Raw genomic sequence first — 15,328 nt, 5'->3', positions numbered from 1 at the left:
TCGGATAGCGGGAACCATGTGATCTTGCATTCTAGACCCTTTTCGGGCCCCTTTGGCTTGCTTTCCTCAGATCCCAGGCGTGTAAAATCTTCATTATTGGTTCTCTGGAGTCCATCCCGTGCTCTGGAGACTTTGGATCATGAAATCCATGCCTTTAACATCAATTTTCAATTAACGCTCCTGACTTCATCCTGTAACAAAAATACAATTAAAATACTCCATTAAGCATTATCATATACGTAAAATCTGGTAATGATTAGGGTCTAATATGCAATATTCGACCCTGATCAACTTGCCTATGGAGTTGGAACATAGCGGCTACTGGGCTATTAAATATCTGAATTTCAATTTGGACAATGCTGCCTCGCTGCACAAAATTCAATTGAATGAACTTGAAGAAATCTAGAATGATGCATATGAGAACTCGAGAATTTACAAGGATAGGATGAAGGTGTTTCATGATCAACACATTCTTCGAAAATCATTCACACCAGGTCAAAAGGTCCTTTTGTTTAATTCTCAGTTACATCTTTTTCCGGGTAAACTCTGATCTCGTTGGACCGGCCCTTTCACTATTACTAACGTTTATCCTCATGGGGCTATCGAGATTCAGAATCTAAATAATGGTAATATTTTTAAATTGAATGAACATCGATTAAAGTCATTTGTTGATAAATTTGATTCGAAGGACATGTCTATACCTCTGAATGATCTCGTTTACCAGGATTGACCTCTTAGTCTGACGGAGGTATAACGAGGATAGTTTACGTTCTACTATTTAGGATAGTTTTCTTCCGCTATTTAGGATAGTTTACTTTTTGTTGGTTTAATTCTTGTACTAACCCATCTTCACACTGAGATATTGGAAAAGCCTCAAAATTCCTTCTCCAGGTATTACCTTTCCATCAGTTCCCTTTTCTTTTTATTGCTTCTTTTGCATTACATGCTTATTTCTTTTACATTGAGGACAATGTAGATTTTTAGATTAGGGATGGGGGATTAGGTTAACTAATCAGTATTTTCTCAGTTTTGAGAAAATTTTTTGAAAATTTTCAATGTTTCAAGTTGAAATCTGTTTGGGAAGTGATAAATTGTGTATTTAAGAATGCTTTGAGTATGATAAGATAGAGATTGAATTTTGGATTATTGGAGTTGGATTAGCTACGCAATCCATCACCTAAGTTCTTGCGTTCAATTGATTAAAAGGAAGTTTGAATATCATGTCAATCTAAATCAAAAGACACATTCAAATTGTTTTCTGTAGACATACTAGAAGTTATGATTGTTAGTATGTGAATCATTGATAGATGATGAAAATTAAGTTTGGAGAATTTTATCCACCTTAAAAGAAGAAAACAACCAGTTAAAAAACGGGAGGTCAACAAAAAAGTCATGTATCATAAAAAAGAACGAAAATTCAGGAAAAGAATGCAAAAAATTTTTAAAAAACTGAATAAAAATTGACCGTCGATATAAAATCAAAAACTGGAAAAAGAATGAGAAGGGGATAGGTTCGGAATCAGTAATTGAGTTTCAAACTGATCTTGAAATGATGAGCATGGCTAACATGATGAATTGATAGTATTCGTACGGGAAGTAAGTTGATTTTCACTTAGCACATTGAAAAACTTGATATGCAAATTATGCTTTGATTTAATCAACAAAGAACTTTTTTAAATGGTTGCTTATGAGATTTGGTTCTAGGTTTTCAAAATCTCACTTACGTATCTTATTTCTACCCATTTATACTTGAGTGCACAAAAGATTATTTTCAAGAGAGGTTTCTAACATTAAAGATTGAGCTTTATTTCACGTATACTTTGCTCGGGACTAGCAAAATGCTAGTTAGGGATTATGTTGAGGGTTAAATATTGCATATTATCCCCCATTTATATCTTGGTTTTATGAATATGATATTGTTTAATGTCCTATTTTACTCATTTTTGTGTTGCAAGGTGAATTTAAGAGCTTGGATTGAAAAAGGTACTAAAAGCATGGATTTGACACTTAAAGATCACCAAGGTAAAGAAAGGATCTTAGGAGACAAAGAAGATTTCAAGGTCCAAAAATTCAAGGAAACCAAATGAAGAAGGAAATAAGTCGAAAGAACAAGGGCAGAATTCACATTCACTATGTCATCGATTACCATTCGATGACATTGAAGACACATTCGATGACATCGAACACGGGTCAATGACATCAAATTTATGAATGAAAATCGAGTTGGTCGCTGGACAAATTGAAGGCATTTATTGAAAAAATTGAAATAACTTGCTGAACTGTTTTAGACGCATTATCGATTCCTCGAATAATGCTTGATGACATCGAAGGTAGTTTCAATGACATAGAAGATTATGTAGTCCGGACCAAGTTACGCAGCGCGAAAAAAGCATTGGTTCAAGGCACCTTCGTTGACATCGAAGCCAGTTCGATGACATCGAACAACTTACATAGAGTTGCGCAATGTTATGTGTAGTGCGTAAATTTGAGGAAATTTCTGGATTTTTCCAAGCCGGTGCGAAAGGGGGTATTGCACAACTATAAATAGGAGTCCCTAGGGCATCACTGGGCATCTATCTAGGGTTTGGAGGAGTAAAGCACAAGGGCGGAGAGCCGTCACCAAGCATTTTTCTTCTTTCTTCTTTAGTTTTTCATGTTTTCTTTTAGGGTTTTAGATCCAATCGTGTCTATAGTTGGCTAAACCTCTTAGCTAGGGATAAGAGGTGAAGCTTGTAGCGTGATGAGATGTTTCTATTGTTTTGATTCATGTTTATGTTGAACTCTCCTTGATTCTACTTTGATATTTAAGGAATACTTTTAGTTTTTAATGGTTTATTGTAACTCAAATTACAGTAGATATGCAATAGCTTTGAGTATCTTCTTTTCATGTATTGAGATTATGAAGTTAGTAAATCCTGTTGTTCACCATCGTCCCTTGGGCATGGAGTGATCCAGATCGTTGGATCGGAGGGACAGGATGATCGGGCCATTGGATCGCATGGATCACATAATCGGGCCATTGATCATTGATCGTCTACATTACTTTTAGACTTTATCATATTTTAGGATTTAGTTTTTTATTATTTTATATTTAGACACATTATGAATGTTTTAATTAATTTTACTTAGACTATGACTATTTTCATTAAAATTCACAAGATGGGGATTTTTGTAATTTTTGAAAGTTCTTGGATCTATAAAAAGAGGGGGGTGTGTTACCTCTATCCCATTGAATTTTGTGGGAAAAAAAGTTCTTGCTTTCTTCTCCCATCTTCATGCAATTTGAAGATACTTCTATGCATTTTGGAAGGAAGATTGGTGCGAGACTAATCTTCATGAACGAAGGTGTGAGGTCTCCAACTATCCCCACACCATCTTCTCTTTTCTTCTCCATCTAGGTATTTTCTTCAGATTCTTAATTCTCCCATCCCAAATCTTTATCTTCTCTTAAACCCAAATTTCGCATACCCATTCACAATCCAAACCCTAATCGACCTAAACCCATCCTCTCATGGCACACGTGTGACCGTACGGCCACATGTATGAATCACACATGCCCCTTTTAGTTTCCCACCATCATTATATCAAAATCTCTTTCTTCCATCACCGAAACCCTAATCCTAAACCTAAAATTTCTAGTTTTCTTACTTTCTCAAAATTACCCAAACCTTAATTTTCACCGTAGGTTGTATTAGGTTTTCTATTTTGAAATAGACTATACCCTATGCTAATTAAATGTCCTTACATCCATTAGATCCTAGTTTTTTATGATCTTGTGTTACGATGTTGGTAACTTAGGTCAAGATTATGCATAATTTTTTTTTATTTTCATGATATTTGTGATGAGTATAGCAACGTTTGTGTTTTTTATTAAATATCTTAATTCAGTTATTTGATCTCACATGTTACTTAGTTCATGCATCGGTCCTTCATCAAATTTGGTATCAGAGAACAAATAGAAGACATACTGGATACAGAAGCAGTTTCCACTCGACATGGAGGATTTCAGAAGTTCCTTGTCAAGTGGAAGAACATGCCAATCCCCGACAGTACATGGATTATAGAGTATAAGCTACAGCATTTAGATCCAAACATTTTAGAGAGCTATAGGAGTTTTAGTCTGCCAGAGACGAACTCTTTTTTAGAAGAGTTGATGATGACATCATGTCACGTACACCCTTACCTACATATTAGAGGAAGCGGGCCACGGCGATTTCCCTGTGCTTAGGCGAGTATCCATGATCATGCTGAAGACCTCATGTGCATATGCGAGCATCTATAAGACCTTACACTAGGAAGATGTACATGGGTTGCTTTATGGAGTAATCCAGACCATTGGATCAGAGGGACGTGATGATTGGGCCATTAGATCGCATGGATCACATGATCAAGCCATTGATTGTTGATCATCCACATAAGTTTTAGACTTTATCATATTTTAAGATTTAGTTTTTTATAATTTTATATTTGGACACATTATGAGTGTTTTAGTTGATTTTACTTAGATCATGGTTATTTTCGTTAAAATTCACAAGATGGGGATTTTTGTAATTTTTTAAACTTCTTGGATCTATTAAAAGAGGGGGGCGTTTGACTTCTCTCCCATTGAATTTCATGAAAAAAAAAAGGCTCTTACTTTCATCTATCATCTTTATGCGATTTGAAGATACTTCCATGCGATTTGTAAGGAAGATTGGTGCGAGGTTAATCTTTATGAATAAAGGTGAGAGGTCTCCAACTATCCCCACACTATCTTATTTTTTCTTCTCCATCCAAGTATTTTCTTCAGATTCTTAATTCTCCTATCCCAAATCTTCGTTTTCTTCCAAACTCAACTTTCCCATACCCATCCACAATCCAAACCCTAACTGACTTAAACACATCTTTCCACGCCACACGTGTGACCGTACAGCCACACATGTGAATCCCACCCGCCCCTTTTGGTTTCCCACCATCATTATATTAAAATCACTTTCTTCCATCACCGAAACCCTAACTTTAAACTTAACATTCCTAATTTTCTTACTTTTCCAAAATTATCCAAACTCTAATTTTCACCCTAGGTTGTATTAGGTTTTTTATTTTGAAGTAGATTATACACTATGCTAATTGGATGTTCCTACATCCATTAGATGCTAGTTTTTTTATTATTTTAATGATCTTGTGTTACGATGTCGGTAACTTAGGCCAAGATTATGCATGATTTTCTTTTGATTTTCATGATATTTGTGATGAATATAGCGGCATTTGTATTTTTTTTTTGTTAAATATTTTAATTCGGTTATTTGATCTCACATGTTATGTAGTTCATGCATCGGTCCTACATCAAAGGGTCCTACTCCCGAACTAGACAATTTAGGCTCTACACAAGAGCCAAGGTCTTACATAAGAATTCAAGGTTTAAGCCCTACATAAAAGCCAAGGTCTTACACAAGAACCTGAAATTTAAACTCCGCACTAAACTCAAAGTCCTACACAAGAACTTAATGTTTTAGGCCCTACACAAGAGCCAATGTCCTACATAAGAACCCGATACCTATTCTCCCGCTGGAGGATCCCCCAAGAGGCTTTTGTTGGTTTCTCCTTAGGCTAACCAACAACCTTGGTCCTACACAAGAACCACATATTTAGGCCCTACGTAAAGACCAATGTCCTACGAAAGAACCTGGTTGAGTTTAGAAATACAAACTCTTGCACTCCAACCTACACAAGGAAGGATTATAAACTTGGACTCTTACACATGACACTTAGTTGTTGGATTGAGTTCCTTTTATAGTTCCGTCTTGTCAATCATCTCCCCAATGCTCCCTCGATTATGTTGTTGCTGCTTCGCCAATGCTTCAGCTCCACGATCAATCACCTTGTGTATGATGCTCCTCCGAGGTGACTAAGGTGATGGTAGGTTGGTTGAATCTCCTACTACTAATGAGAAGTTGTTTTCATAGGGGATTTAATTAGATGGGTCTCCTATAAGATTTAGACAATGGTTTGTCAAGATATCTTAAGTCCAATTTCTAGGATATGCAAGAGTTGAAGCACATCTTAATGTTGAGGTTGGAATCCTCATTAGAGTTGTAATCTCAAAGGAGATTGCTTAGAACTCAATGGAATAGAGGATAAGGATGAGGGATATGAGTATTAAATCACCCTACCTTCTCTTGCTTAAAAAACCCATCGAAATGCGCAAGAACCGATGTCATCGAAGGGTTCCTCGATGCCATCGAACAATTCAAACAATATATGGTATTTTCTTGCTAGACAGTTCAGGACCATTATCGATGTCATCGAATATCAAGTCATCGATGTTATCGAGAAAGTCAGAGGAAAACCTAAAAACTTGCTGGACAATTCTGACTCTCAACCAATGTCATCGAAGGGACCTTGATGCTATCAAAAATTTCAGAGTAAAATTCAGTTTGGTTGTTGGACATTCCAGACTCTCTATCAATGTCATCGGCTAGGTCTTCGATGTCATTGAAGACTATTTGATGGCAACTCAATGCCATCGAACATCATATGGAATCTACTGTTTTGGACAATCTTTTACACAGTAGTTTCGAACCTCTTCTAGCCTTATTTATCATATTTTTCTTAGTCTCCTAAGGCTAAGGGATGATCAATTAGGTATTCCTATTAGGTCAAAATCAACTAGAGGTTTATGAGCTGTTTTGGGTCAAGGGTTATTGTCACCAAAGCTCTTGATTTACCTGTTCTTGCTTCATTGATGCTTCAGCTTCACTTGTGTCTTCGGTCTTCACTTTCCAAAGACTTAACTAACTACATGACACAACGACTTGATTGACAAATAGAGTGCAAGAATTAGTACACTAACAAAAACTACTACAAGAGAATCCCCAAATGAAGCAGATCGATTGTCATCAAAAGGATGGGCCTCTTTTAGGAGATCCTCGATGCAGAAGTTCTCCCTCGCCCAAACAGTCTCTATTTCATCAGTGAGCTTCTTCTTATTCTCCTGTAATCTTATTTAGTGAATATTCTACTCACTTTTCTAAGTAATACCCTGATCTAGTGAGACATGCATTGAAGGTAGTTCTTCAGGTGATTTTTAAAACGGAACTCCAGTTCAGTACTTGGGCATTTGTTTTTTAGACCAACGTTTTGTAGATTGAGAATTTTTTGGAATATTTTTTTTAATACATAATGGAATCATTTTTGTAAGTTTTGCTTATTTTCCTTTATTTATTTATTTGGAATCATGATTCTGTTTTACTATTTTTTTGGTTAGCTTACACTCCAAGGTGTTTGTAATGTCTCTGTAATTCAAGAAGTTTTACTTGTTTATTGCAAGCGTCCATATGACCCTTCAAAAAGAAAAGAAAAGCAAAAGAGCCCAACAATCCATATTTACATATCTTTTCTTCTAGAAATAAGACCTTTAGTTTTGTTTTATGTTTTTTGCACTTCTGCAACATTGAGGTTTTCTTGTTCTTGTAGATGTCTGACGTAATAATAAAGGGTGGCGAAGGTATGACATCTCTATCGCATTACTAGGAAAAAAAAAATTCCAGTTGCTACTTGAAATATAGTTTGTCAGACATGCATTGAAGGAAGCCAAAAATGGAACTTTGATGTGGAACTTTGTTGCATCAAAGAAATCTTTGACTAGACAATTACAGACATGCATGGAAGGAAGCCAAAAATGGCAAGAAATGCAAATGCTTTCATTTCCCTCCCTGGTCATTTCATCCAAACATAACCCAAATTTTCCATTATTATTATTTTTTCTCTTAGCAATATAAGAATAATAATTTCATGTATTTTGAAACTTTAATATGTTGAGGTGGTTATGGGACCATGGAAGAACTTTTAGAGATGATAACATGGTCTCAGCTAGGAATTCATGAAAAACCATTAAGATAGTTTTTTAATATGTTCTTATAATTGTTTGTCTTTTAAAGAATTCAGAAAGATGGGTATTGATTTTTTTTATTTTTTTATTTTAAAATTTGAATTTTGAACGGATTGGGCTGTTGATTGTAGATGGGTACTACAACAGCTTGCTTGCTCAGTTTGATAAAGGAGTGGAGGAAAGTTTTATTGAGGATTCTGCAAGGCATATTATGGTTTCAGCAGAGACAATGGAAGAACTAATTAGGAAAATGGAGATAAATAACAGAGAGATGTTTGGGCTTTTATTTATTTTGTTTCACATGATATATTGATGAAATTAAAGAAATCCTTGAGAAAAACCTACACCTTTGTGTATGATAATCTAAATTGTTTATCTAGTAGGACCCACGGTGGATGGGCCACATGGAACAACTCCCATTGATCAATCCCCCATTGCCCATCAAAAAGTGTTGAAATATGGACCATTGTTTCTAATCATCCCTTGTATGGATGGAACACTGACCAATGGGATCCTTATGTCATGGTAGGTCCACAATGGGGCCAACTTGAGTGGAATTTGGAAAAAAAAAAATTTGTTTTACATTTTCTGAGGAAATGAATGGAAATTTCCATTCGGGTTTCTTTTATTAATATTGTAGTTTGATTGATGGAGATAGTTTTTGATTATTTCTAAGTCTGTGTTTTTTTCCCCAGCAAATTGTAGTGAACTTTACTTTTTATTTTTATTTATTTATTCTTTTCAATTTTTTCTCTAAAATGATCTTTTTTCTACTCACATTCAAATAGAAATTTTTAAAACTTAAGATTTGGGAAGCGAGATGGATTGGAACATGTACAGATAATTATCTTCATTAGTTAATTTAATATCTATAGATAGTTATTATTATTATTATTATTATTATTATTATTATTATTATTTGGGATGTAATTAATTTATTTTTACTATTTTGTTTTACAAATGTAGGCAGGGACAAATGGGAGCTATGGATTTTTTATGTATTTGGAACTATTCAACTTATTATTGTAAATAGTATTTTAATATTCATTTTTAACTATGTTGTGCAACATTTTTTAGATTTCAAATATATATATAAAAAAAATACAGATTTTAATCAAATATAAAAAACCAAATGCATTTTATTTTTATTTTTCTTTACTAGTGATCTATACTGGCACTTCGAAAGACCATTATAGCATTTTGGTAAACCTTTAATGGCGGTCTGGCATACATTTACTGACGCTTATAGAACTTTTTCAAGCACTTGTTAGGCTTTTCCCGAAGCTTAGGAAGATCTTTATCGACGCTTTTTCAAGTTATAATGATAGTCAGAAGAGGCGTCGGTAAAGGCTACAGACTGGCGGTAAAGCTCCCCCTATAGCGACGGTCAACAAAACCACCGAAAAAGCCTGATGGGCACCGGTAAATGAATTACTAACGCCTCCTTTTTCGGTGCATGACTGGCCGCTAGCATGTCAATGCCGAGAACCTCTTTGCAGCCTCTGAATCTTTCATCTGCAATGTTCCTGATAGTTAAGTCTTCAATGTGTCGATCTCAAACATGCTATGGCTAGCGATAAGCATGTCTTCAATATACAATACCAAGATAATAAACTTCCAATCACTCGGTGTCTTGTAATAAACACAATGATTATACTCCTGATAAACTTTTAACTCATCATGAAATAATCAAATTTCTTATACCACTGCTTAGGTGACTATTTCAAGTTGTACAATGGCATATTTAACATACAAACCTTGGTCTCTTCCCCTTGTATTTCGAAACCTTCTAGTTGCTTCATATAAATCAGCTCTTCCATTTCCCCATGTAGGAAAGCGGTCTTGACATCCATCTATTACAGCTTTAAATCGTATTGGGCAATTAGTGCCAATACGAATCTGATAGATACTTACTTCACCACATGTGTGAATATCTCATCTAAGTCGACAACTTCTCTCTAAGCATATCCCTTCACTACCAACCTTACTTAGTACTGATCATGTTTCTTCTTGAAAATCCACTTGCATCCGATTGCCCTACGCCTGATGGGAAGCTCTGCTAGCTCACATGTCTCATTCTTGCACAAGGAGTTCATCTAATCATTCATCGCTGCTTTCCACTCTTCGGCATTTATCTCATCAAGAGCCTCCTAAAAAGTAAACGGATCCCCCTCATCTTTAATTATGACAAATGCAACATTTGAGTCATCCATGTATCTCGCCAGTAACTTGCGATCTCGAAGCAGATTTCTTTTCATAGGTGGCTGCTCTACGTACTCCTGTACCTCTGTCTGCGTCGCGGTATCAGCTTATGTCTCATCTCTGTCTAACTGAACGTCCACAACAAACTTTTCTGTTTCCTGGTGTTCATCTTTACAGAACAAGGATCCCTCATCAAATTTGACGTTTTCATGTGACCCGATCATATAGCCCATACCCCTTTACACCACCACCATAGCCGACAAAGATATACTTTTAAGCCAGCTTATCTCTCTCAACTGATGGTTCGTGAGAGTAAGCATCATAACCAAATACACACAGTCCCGAGTAGTCTACCTGCTGATCACTCCACACCTCTGAAATTTTACATTTAATGGTCATAGAAGGGAATCGATTTACCAAGTAATAAGCCGTGTTAACGGCCTCATTCCACAATTCCTTGCCTAACCCAGCATTGCTCATCATGCATCGGGCCCTCTCCAAGATAGTGATTCATCCGCTTAGCCACACAATTCTACTCTAGTGTGTGGCGCATTGTGTTGTGCTTCATGATTCCTTCATCTTTACAAAACCGATTGAATTCTCCCGAAGTGAATTCTCCATCGTTATTTGTTCTCAATACTTTCACCTTTCGCCTTACTTTTTTTTCCATCATCGTCTTCCACTATTTAAAGTTACTGTAAACATCGAATTTATATTTCATAAAATAAACCTACACTTTTTTGGAATAGTTGTTAATAAACGTAACAAACCATGATGACCCTTCACTAGAAACTATGGGCACCAGCTCCCATACATCAAAATGCGCATAATTTAAAATCATTTTACAAACATGTTTCACATACGTAAAAGACAATATTGACTGGTTACCATATATACAATGTTCGCATATATTAAAATCAATACTTTTAAAAACTTGAATCAAAAAATGGTTAGAAAGTACCTTTATGCTTTGTTCGCTCATGTGGCCTAAGCGTGCATACCACATACGTGTGGGCATGAAATTCGCTACAAACGCTGCAACTCCACCTGATGAAGTATTCTTAGGGCCTGTTTGTTTTTTCAATTCACCGGGAAATACCGTGAAAATATATAATAATTATTTCCCCCCATATTTACCTCACTTTTTTTTATGTTTGATTCGACGACATGCATTTTTTACACAAAAATCGAGAACGCCACAACATATTTGTGGGTCCCACCATGATGTTTATCGCTTATGCACACCGTCAATCTATTATGGCTGATGAATTTATGGCATGAGCCAAAAAATGAGGCATATCGAAAGCTCAAGTGGACCACGCCACTAGAAAAAGGGAATCAAACACTTACCATTAAAAACCTCTCAGGCCCACTGTTTCTTTTTGTGTGGGCCATTTGAGTGTTCAATCTGCCTCATTTTTCGACTCATGCCTTAAAATATTATGTTAAAACGGTTGGAAGAAATGGATTTATCATATACATCACCTTCGGGTCCACAAATTTAAAATAATTCTTTTGAACCGGTTTCTAAGGTAAAAAGTATGGTGGATTTTCAAACGATTTTCAAATGGGTGGAATGGTAATAATTACCCATCTCAAGGGTATTTACACAGTCACTGAAAAATCAAACACGCCCTTAGTCAACCAGTAAAGGTTTCCATTCCTATATGCCTTCATAACTATGAATGCCTCATTTGAAACTTTAAAAACATAATCAAAATCGGTAAATTTGCACCCTAGTGCCTCGAGTGCTCCTAGAAATATTAGACTCCTTATCAAATCAGGAATGTATCTTACTTCGGTCAAGATACGTTCTATGCCATCAAACATTTTGATGTACACCGATCCAACACTTACCACCATCACACTCACTATAACTGATGAGCCAACTTCGATGAGGGGTCATGTGGTATGAAGCCCCCGAATCCAAAATACATTCTTCATCGAAGTACCTAGATTTTGATGCGATCAACACGTCATTATAGTTTGCTTCCTCACTAGATTCCATAGTGCCCCTCAGATTTCTCTATCTTAGGATTCTAACAGTCCTTCTTCATGATTCCATCTTAGGATTCCATTCGATGCCATCGAGCAAATGTCGATGTTATCAACAAATGCTTGATCCCATCGAGAAAATCTGAAAAATCCATGTTGGTTGCTGGAACATTTTGATGTTGCTACTCGATGACATCGAAAGAATTTAATGCCATCGACGGATCCTTGATGGGGTATCGATGTCATTGAAGGTTCCATCGAGCACACGCAGAGTGGCGTAAGTGCATATATATATATATATATATATATATATATATATATCAGGTGTAATCGCAATTTGGGAGAGGAGAGGTGCATTAGGACTTTCTAAATCTTTGATAGGGATTCAAGGGCATAGGTAAGCTTTGTGAAAGGAAATTCAAAGCTTGTTTGACTCGGTAAGACTATCTCTTGTAATTTTTGCTTTCATGATACATTACTTGTCACTCTGTGATGTGGTTTTTTCCCGCAATGATTCTTCTATGTAAAATTTACATTGTTCTTGTTTGAACTTGGTTGTGCAATTACATGTACTTTGCTTGATTTGTCTCTAAGTGTTTCCACGATTCTACAACAATATGTTGGTCAAATTGGATTTCATATAAACATTACAGTGGAGCCCACCAGAGCTACCAACCACTTGCTCACACCAAGAACCCCAACCTCCTGGATGATAAAACTTGAATTAATGATACAGCCCATTAAAAACCTCTTTTTTTGTCTTTTTTTTCATTTTGTGTTTTTTTTTTTGAAGAAGAAGAAGAAGGAGAAGCCACCAGAATGTAAATACCTAATTAGATTGTAATTTGTAAAATTTCTAAAAAAAAATAAAAATATCATCACATATTTAAAAATTTTAATTAATATAAAATCAAACTGCTACTAAATTACTAAATTATAATCAATGAACCCGAATTCAACCAGTTTAATTTGGAGTTGGCAAAATACAACTGAACCCAAGTCATATAGGAAATGGGCGTACCCCAACCCTCAAATTCCAGGTTGGGTAGAGGTCAGGTTGGCAGGTTAGGTCAAATTTTGTTACCCAATGTGCCAACTTATCCTCATGGCAGTTGGTGCGGCAACCTACAGCTCTCCAGACCATCCAAATTCTGGGTTCGATTGCGAATGGATGGTCTCTCCATATCACACCGGTCAAGCAATCCTAAGCATCACCGTCAAATTAATGGCTATCAAACAGGTGGTTAAAAGTAAAATAGTGAACGGCCCAAATTTGAATGAAATTCATACAATCAATATTATCTATGGAATGCAAAAAAAAAAAAAAATAATAAGAAAAATTAAAATTAAAAAAATGTTATGGTATATCTACAGCTGGCCCAGTGATTTGGACGGTCTAGATTGCAATCCAACCATGCCAAGTGCACATTTAATGAATCAACACCATTTTTTAAATGGTGCAAACTAACATAGGAGTCTAACCCCTGGAAGAATGTACAAGTAGCATGTTTCGTGTATGTTGTTTTCAAATATAATTTTCATTATGTTTTTTTAAAAAAAAGGGGAATATCGTTTTGGCCAAAATAAGGCAAAATATGGTAATCCACAGTGGACCCATCCATCAAAGGCCTCGATTTTAAAATATAAATAAATAAATAAACAACTTAAAACACAGTACAGAAATGAGTAGCTTAACATGTGCATCTTTTGAGGCTCTAGACCCTACAATGCCTCTACAGTCAGAAAGGATAAAACCCCATCCTGTCGTTCACGGGATCATCCCTGTGGCAGAATGGATGGTATCCACATCTTTGACGTAGAGGGACCCACAACATCGAGTCATCACTACCGTCACAATTCATAGGATGCCTATCAAAACCCCATTTCTCCCCACGAAAATAAGGATACATTTGGCTATTCTTATCGATAACACACTCCTCTTCAAAATCCTTAAGGAGATAAATATACACGGCCATGTGTACACTACTATGGAACGTCCATCCAATAGGCCCCACCGATGGGCTGATGAAAAAAAAAAAAAAAACCACGCTCACAGAGAGGTATCAAGGGAGTTTTTTTACCTGTCTATTGTGGGCCATACCTGTTTAGCGGCCATACCTGTTTAGTGGCCATACCTGTTTAGTCGCTCGGCCATACCCTTTTTAGTCCTGTCTATTGTGGGCCATACCCTTTTCCAACCAGTTAGGATTAGTAGATCGGCCATACCCTTTTTTTACCTGTCTATTGTGGGCCATACCTGTCTATTTTTGTTTAGTGACCACCACCCAAAACTTACTAAGTGTACGGTCCACAACAACACATACATAGGGACCATCAACGGCCACATGGAATTGAGAAAAAACTTTCGTACCCTTCTCACATGTGAAAGCTCTAATAAAAGCAATTCCCCACATCTGATTTCACAAAATGCAGTGTTTGGACAATCATCATCTCAACAGAAAGATGACAACAACACTCCCATTGAAATCTCAAATACAACCTAACAATATACATGCTATGGTTTATGCTTTCACCACAAGAAATACACAATGGCTAAGTGATGTACAAAATAATGAATTGAAACATGAAAAGAAAGAGCATATATTCCACCTTCCACAGCATCAATACATCCCTCCCATAAAAAAACAACATGTACAAGTACAACCCATACACCCAACAGAATGAAACCCATCAACTACAAGAAAGCCCCACAGAGAAACGCTAAGGCAATTTGCGCCAGTATAGCCTGAAGTCTGCAATTAGGAGCACATGCACCCCTTTTGCCTGTGTGCAAGATTAAGGCCATTCATCACATGGGGCCAGCTCAGAACATTGCCTGGCCCAAAAAATCAGTAGCTCCACTCACTAATTCAGGCCACGTCTGAGGAAAATTGACGGATAGAAGAAAAACTAAAGGATCATGGTCTGTGCCAACCATATGGAACCACCCTGGTATTGGAGCCAGGGCATTTCGTGGTCAGGTCTGCTGTTGAATGGCCCAGATATTGTACACGTGCCAGGATGACTCGTGAAAAGAATTGCGTCTTCAATCTAACCTCACACAAATCACCCTAGCATCTCTCAACAATATTACATGACTGGTACACAAAAAACTGCAAACAAAGCACCCCGACTTGCAACAATAAAAAAAAGAAAAAAAATACATCAACAGCATCAACACAAATGAAAGAACCCCAACAAGAACAGTAAATAATACAAAGCAGATATTTCAGCACCTTACACTAACATCAAAGCCTGGGC

This window comes from Magnolia sinica, chromosome 5 (assembly GCF_029962835.1).
Source record: "Magnolia sinica isolate HGM2019 chromosome 5, MsV1, whole genome shotgun sequence".
In the NCBI taxonomy this organism is placed as follows: Eukaryota; Viridiplantae; Streptophyta; class Magnoliopsida; order Magnoliales; family Magnoliaceae; genus Magnolia; species Magnolia sinica.
Note: the sequence above shows the minus strand (reverse complement) of the source record.